Below are 8,404 nucleotides of genomic sequence, written 5' to 3' on the forward strand. Positions count from 1 at the left end.
TGCGTGCATGCGTGCGTGTGTGTGTGTGTGTGTGTGCGTGCTCATGTATAAGACACACTCAGTCAATTTCTGTAGAGAGAGTGAGAACACATTCCACCATATCTTGCATGTAGTGTTTGAGTGTGTGATACCTATGTTACATTCTTGACATGGTATCAGAGCAATCCATTAGGAGCTAAGTGGGTTTGTGACATGACAGCATGTTGGAATAGACAATGTTTAGGGTTTGGAAAAGCAAGAGCAACAAGCTCTTAGTCATATGAACTTTCCTAATGCCAAAAGTCACTTACATCAAGAATATTTGCAAATTTAGTTGTCCATACTAGACTTGCAAATCAGCAATTTCTTGTTGGGAATGCATATTATGGATGTTTTTGATGCTAAATAGTAGGGAGCAATTATATCTAACATTTTGTAGTAGATGCTTATGAAATGGATGCACCATTTGACATAGAAGTAGACATATAGCATTTTTAATTGGTTCATTTGGCTTACTTTTCTAAAATTAGTTGAAACTATGTCTTGGAAAAGCATGAAATAAGTGTGATCACATGTGAAAACCTTGGCAAGAATAATTATCTCACATGGAAGTTTTGCATCAATAATTATCCCATTAGTAAGGACTTCTAGGATATAGTAGATGGCACAGACGCTAGGCTAGTAAGAGATGATGTAGCAATGAAAGCATGGGTGAAAAAGACCCTCTTCATTCTGTAAATCTTGGACATGACCCCCTGCTTTACCATCAAACACAAATCCAAACCCTAAGCCATCTTTCCAACCAAATCCCAACATTCCTAAACTTCTCGCTATTACCAATAATGTGTCTAAAGCCAAACCCATAGTTTGTTACAAATGTCATCAACCTGGACATCTAGCGGCGAATTGTCAAACCAAAAAGCCAATTGTTTACATCAACTATTTGGGAGCGATTGAAGATGAAGACTATGAAGAAATGCCAGATTTCACGGAAGATGATGACGATATTGGTATTACTTTAGATACTTTACCAGGTATGCCAAATCCCCATTCTTTATTAATGATGAAATGTCTTGTGCATGGTAAAGAAAATACTGTTTTACATGGTGATGGGAGCACACACGACTTTATTTCTGTGAAATTGGTCAAAGAATTGAATTTACATACTGTTTCTACTCATTATCGCATCAAAGCTCCATTCTTAGGCACTAGATACAATGGGACACAAGAAGTGCATGACTTAGAAATTAAAATTGGTGACTATGTTGAACGTAGAAATTTCTTAGTTGTGCCTTTACAATCTAGTGACATTATTTTAGGAATGCCTTGGTGTCATCAGTACAATCCCGATATAGATTATTCCATGCATTCAATGAAGATTCATTCTAATGGGAAACAAATCACATTGCATAGTATGCACACTTTCGATAATTTTCCATTGCTTAGTCATACATAGGCTAAACGTGCATTACGAAAAGGTAGCAAATCCTACTTAATATGGGTGAATGAAATTGAAGCTAAAGAAAATCAGATGTAACCTAGGCACGCACAATTTCTTTCACAATTTCAAGATTGTTTTGTTGTTGATTTACCACCTATACATCCTGAAGATCACAAAATAGACCTAATTCCTGGATCACAACCACCATGTAAAGCACCATATAGACATAACCAAATTGAACAGAAAGAAATTCAAGCCCAAGTTGAAGAATTGTTAACTCGAGGACTCATTAGACCTAGTAGTTCTCCATTTGGTGCACCTGTCCTATTAGTAAAGAAGAAAAACAATACCTATAGGATGTGTATTGATTATCGTGCCCTAAATAAGATCACTATTAAGAATAGATATCCAATTCCTAGGGTAGATGATCTTATGGACAAACTACAAGGATCTACAATATTTAGCAAGATAGATCTTAAATTTGGATACCATCAAGTACGATTGGACACATTTGATATATTCAAAACTGCATTTAGAACACAATTTGGACACTATGAATTCCTTGTTATGCCTTTTGGTTTAACTAATGCACCAGCTACATTCAGTCATATGATGAATCGCATATTTTTGAAGCATCAGCATTGTGTCATTGTTTTCTTTGATGACATATTGGTTTTTAGTAAGAATGAAAACGAGCATTATGAACATTTATCTTTGGTTTTCAAATGATTGAAAGAGAATTAATTATCTACTAATCCGAAAAAGAGTGAATTTTTTCAAACACAATTTGAATGCCTAAGATATATTGTTTCATCTGAAGGTATTAAAGTTGACCCTAAAAAGATAGAAGCAATTTTGAATTTGTTGATACCTAAAAATGTGCACGAATTATGTTCTTTCTTAGGTCTTGCTAGCTTTTAAGAAAATTTGTGAGAAAATTTTCATTGCTTGCATTACCTTTGACAATATTATTAAAGAAAGGCATTGTGCATCATTGGTCCGACAATCAACAAAAGTCCTTTGATTTATTGAAACATGCTTTAACTCATACTCCTGTATTGCAATTACCTAACTTCAATAGACCATTTTTCCTAGTAGTCATTGACACTAGTGGATATGGAATAGAAGCAATCCTTATGCAAGATTCCCATCCCATAGCCTACTCTAGCTGCAAACTTAAATCCTCTGAACTTAAGTATTCTACTTATGATAAGGAATTGCTAGCTGTAGTACAAGCTTTACATCAATGGAAACACTATTTAATGGGATCTGAAATCATGATCAAAATGGACCAACAAAGCATTAAACATCTCCTTAGTCAACCACAAATATCTGACTAACACATTAAATGGGTTGCTTTTATTCAAAGTTTTCATCCACTTATACAATATCAACCCAGAAAATAGAATGTTGTTGCCGATGCTTTAAGTAGAAGACCGACTATTCATAATATCTCTGTGATATCTTTTGACTCTCTTCTCCCTATGAAAGATATCTACGACCAAGACCTTAGTTTTCAAACAGATTGGAATAAATTAGTTGCAAATAACTGGATTCCAATTGATTCATTGTCTTACGCTGATGGATTTATGTTCTATGAAAAAAGATTATGTGTAACTGTTCCATTTCAATCATTTGTTTTGCATGAAATTCATTGTCCCCCATACCAAGGCCATAGAGAAATTATTTCTACTTTGCGTACACTGATTGAAGATTTTTATTGGTTACGCATGGAATCTGATGTATCTAACTTTGTATCTAAATGTTTAATTTGCCAAAGAGTTAAACGACACCATGGTAAACAATATGGTTTATTAATGCCTTTACCAATTCCAGAACGACCATGGGAATAGATCTCAATGGATTTTATCACTGGTTTGCCTAACACTAAAAATAATCATGATATGATTTGGACTATTGTCGATAGGTTTAGCAAATAAGCATATTTCATTCCATGCAAGAAAACGTTAACTGCATCTCAAGCTGCTCAATTGTTCTTGAAAACTATTTTCACTAATCATGGTTTGCCAAAAGATATTATTTTTTACCGTAATTCTAGATTTTGCAATAATTTTTGGATTACTTTGTTTGCTAATTTAGGAACAATGATTGATTTTTCATCTACATTTCATCCTAAAACAAATGGGGAAACAGAAGCTACTAACAGTACCATTTTAGATATTTTGCGTGCATACACAATTTCAAAACCACAAACATGGGATACACATTTACATTTACTTCAGTTTGCATACAATAACACACCACATACACCTACACAGAAAGCACAATTTGAAATTATTTATGGATATAGATTGCCTACACCTGTTACATCATTGTCAAACAAAGTTCAAGCTGCTGATGATATTGCTAACATGCATGCTACTATTTTTGATGAAGTTAAAGATATGATTGCGAAAGCCCAGCAATCATACACAAAACAAGCCAACAAGAAAAGAAAAGCTACGAGTTTCAAAGTTGATGATTATGTTTGGTTACGTATTGAAAAGTGAAGATTACAAAGTGTGGACAAACGCCCTGTTGTAAAGTTAGCTCCTAGATTTTATGGACCTTTCAAGATCATTCACAAAATTAATGACAATGCATTTAAACTAGAATTACCACAATACTTTTCATATTAGTTTATTACGACCTTTTAGAGGCCAATTACCTGTACATCATGTCTATGAAAACCCTCCTTTACTAGAAGAAGAAATTGAAATCCTTGAACCTGAAACTATTCTAGATACTAACTTTATGACCACTAGAACTGGCCGTAGATATTCTAGATATTTGGTTAAGTTTAAAAATCATCCTGTTGAAGAGGCCCAATGGATGTACGCTCGAGACCTAAGTGCTTACCCCTCACTGTTGGCTCCACATTGAGCTAATAGGAATTGAGGACAATTGCTATCCCACCCCGGGGGTATGATGCCGAGAGGCACATTCCACGGTGGATTCCATGAGGCTTTGCGATCATTTATGAGTTTAGAGTGCACACTCGTAATAAATTAAGGCTAGGATTGAGTTCTAACCAATTTATTTATTTTGTAGCTGAAAACTGCTAGGTATTCACTTTTTTCCGTTTAATTTTATTATTTTCTAACAATTGTGAATGCTTCAGTTGATGTGTAGAGCAGGCAGCGGTGGCGTTGGGAAGCACTGGGTGATAGCGTGTATTCAAGTTATTTAAAAGAAATTATCATTTTTGATGGGCGCGTATATTAGGCGTGGCGCCAATATTTATTTTGATATGCATATTTATTGAAGCACCTAACAGTTATTTATTATTTTGTATGCGCATGGACACACGATTTAAATATTTGTTATTGGACATTGTATTTGGGCATAGCCCGACTCTTTGGACACCCAATCGCTTTAATTCTTTAGTGGGACAAAAGAAAACACAAAAGCTAAAGCGTGCTAATTGTAAATTGGGCTACTTTTTGAGCTTGGAGATAAATAATATATCAAACACATACTTTATGGAGCACTCACACAAGGCATGGGGGGAGATTGTACCCAATTGGTCTTTTGCTCACTACAAGATATAGACCTTATACCGACCTTTAAAGCGACAAAAATGCAAACAACAAAATTTGCCCCCGTCGTCACAAAAAGCGTCGTTATTGGCGACGCCATAGAACAGTCGGTATTGGGTCGCTATCAACGTCGCTATTGGCGTCGTTATGCACGTCGCAAACCGTCGCTATCAGCATCGGTATTGGCGTCACTATCAGCGTAAAATTTGTGATGCTAATAGCAACGGTAACAAGGAAAAAAAATTTTGTGATAGCACTGTGTGCTTTATGAGAGCCATACAAATTAGTTTTTGCACTACTGTGTACAATACACTTGCAAACAAAAACAATGTATACTGAAATCATAAAACTAATACATGAAATAAATACATGATCGCATAAAAAGTGATTGATACAATCATGACAGGATATCACTAATACATAGAAAATGTCTACATAGACCAGGCGACTCAAAAATAAAGGTATGTGAGCTCCAGGGATCCAAGGGCGAGCTACGCACCCTCGTCCCTTGAAAGCTCATCTTGTCGCAAAGGAGCATCGAACGGACTCTACAGAAAAAGAAACAATACATCAGTCCACCATACAATAATGCATTCAAATATCTCATGGTAACTACAGACAAGAAAGATGAGTGACTTACAAGGCCGTTGCGTCTATACAATCGGTCGACTAATGCCCTGAGACCGTGTCTCTCTGCATATCGAGTCTCAAGGCCAGTCGGATCACGATTTGTAATGGAGTGCTGCAAAGAAAACAAAATGCTAACTATTAGAAACGTGATTGTCAGTACAAAGAATATTTCAAAAAAATAAACAAGCAAAATAAAAGAAAAACATACAAAGTCCTCCAAATATGTCTTGTGGCCGCCACTCCCAAGATGATGGACCACTCCGACCTCGAGTCGTGTCCTCGCCGCCTCGCGCTACTGACTTCAACGTCCTGGAGAATCTGTAGCCTCCTCCCTTAGTTGGCGCCAATCGTCTGCATCTAACCACTCGGGCTTTGCAGCCCCACTCTTGATTGCCTTGCGTGCGTCGAATCGTCTATGTGACATGTATACACGCATGCAATCCATCATCTAGCCCGTAGAGAATCTATCTACTGCGGCGGCTGGCACCGGAAACTCCTCGTGCAAGGATGCTACTATGTAGTCCTTGCTCCTCTCCGGTATGTTCTTCCAATGATCTAAGACGTTGTGCCAAAAAACTTGTTGGCACAACTCTCTCATGCGAGCCATCACCCTCCTCCCCTCATCATTCATGATGATGGCTCCTGACCTACTATCGACTAGATATCCATAACCCCCAGGAGTCTGCCTAAGATGGGTCCTCTCCCATCTGCGTCCATGCTCCTGGGCATATCCAGGAGACCCCTGTGCATCTGGTGTACCGATGGGGGTAATATCCCTCGAAGTGGCACCCACAGGGGTGCCACCTCTGCTGACGACTGCGTAAAAGCTAGAGTAATTGGAGTAGACGTCCCCACAGGTGTGACAAATACTGGAGGTGACGCAGCTCCAGCTGAACGGCGAGACGGAGACACTGTGTCCGTGTCTCCACAGCATCCACCCCAGCCACGAGAGCGAGGAGTTGCACCTGTATCCCGTGTTGACCGCAGGCTCACTGCCTCTATATCTCTGCAGCATCCCCCTGATCCTGATGCACTCCCTCCCTCTAGCCCAAGTTGTGAGCGTTGAGATCGTTTGCTCAAAGTCGAAGCATCTGATCGCGCTGAAGAAGATCTAGCAGAGCGCCCTGATGAAGACCGAGACAGCTCCTGGTCTGCCATCTCTCTAAATCTGGCGATCTAGTCTGGAGACATGCATGCGAAGATGTCCTGTAACTCCTCATCGCTCATCCCTCGACTCATCCTGAAAATGTCACCTTCATAGACAAAAAATGATGTTAGAATAATCAATTTAAATCATACAAAGCATAGTAATATAAATCATTTAAAAAAAATCTCACTTAAAATGCATATCTTATGTACCCTTATAAGCGATTGGTCAACGAATTGAGTAAGTGAATGCTCCAAGTATGAAGTATCCTATGGTTCCATGTTAATCTCCTGACACGACTCCGCATACATTAGAAGGTCGATAGACATGTCACCACAAAAGAATGAGTCCGCCTCGTTCTCAAAGAATTCTTGGACTCTTGTATTTCCATCATTGTTAGCCGATGCTGGCTCCAAGCTTTCGACGGCCTCCACCCCTTGCAATATCAACCCCTTTATTTGCATATTATCTTCATCTATGCTCGGAACATCGCTTTGATCATATACTCTCGCAGTTCGGGGAGTTGAAGGTATAACATACCACCATTGAGGTTGTCGGGGGTTTGGATAGAAGATTACATGTTCACAAACACGTACAAGAGAGTTCAAACCATTGTGACATAAACCATGTCATAATACAATTAGCAAGCAAATGAGTCCATGCACTTGTTCACAATGGGCCGGCAACACAAAGGTGTCGCGCAAATCCGTCCATTTTTTTTCGGAATCTATTTCGAGAAATCTAGATGGACCTCGTCAAACTGTTGCTCCAGCTCCTCCAAGTACCACTTTGAACCACTGCACATCGAATAGTATCATGGAGAATCTACGGTAATCCACTGTAACAATACTTTGCAAGTTCCCAAAATACTCCATCTCATCCACAACTGTGTTTGGATCCTTTGCTCGTCGTCGGCTCTCTTGCTCGAACCTTGCCATGATACCACAGTCCATTGTGGAGCGCATTTTGTCAATACGCTCCACGCGAAAATGCCGTCCGCGTAACCATGTTGCACTGTATATTTTGTACTGTACATTGAAACACTCAAATTAGATGTCGCATATAAAATTTAGATACGCCAGATTCTAAACCCCTCATCACCTTTGGACTACATCCCCTCGAGAATTCCCACTCCTCCATTGAGACCTCTGTCCCTTCGCGAGACGCTGCGGTCAAAGCTCCATGCAATGATCGCGTTGACATAAACCGCGGCATCTCCTCCATGCCTTTGGGATATCGAATAGGTCGATGACGCATACTACGTCGGAATTCAGCTTGCGCTTCCTCTCGATCTTGCCTAGCGATCTAGTACTTGGCGAGCCAAGAGTCATGGTGTAACATACAAAAGTGATTCACCTTCTCTTCCATTGAGGCATCTATTCTTTTTTCTACCCCATTTCCAACCACCACATCTCCAATCAGTCTATCATCGTCCTTCAGCGGCGACCATAGCATTTCATTGTCTGGTTCCACTGTTGGTAGCCATTGTGAAATATGCACTAGCGCCTCAGACACCAACCAACCTTCGGCCATGCTACTTTCTGGCCGAGCTCATTGTCGCACAAAGCCTTTCAGGGTTTTCATGAAGCGCTCCAAGAAGAACATCCATCGCGTATGGACAAGTCCAACAATCTCCACTTCATCCATAAGATGCACAAGAAGGTAGAT

This window comes from Lygodium microphyllum, unplaced genomic scaffold (assembly GCF_053477565.2).
Source record: "Lygodium microphyllum isolate KBCC unplaced genomic scaffold, Lygodium_microphyllum_v1.1.10 scaffold_511, whole genome shotgun sequence".
In the NCBI taxonomy this organism is placed as follows: Eukaryota; Viridiplantae; Streptophyta; class Polypodiopsida; order Schizaeales; family Lygodiaceae; genus Lygodium; species Lygodium microphyllum.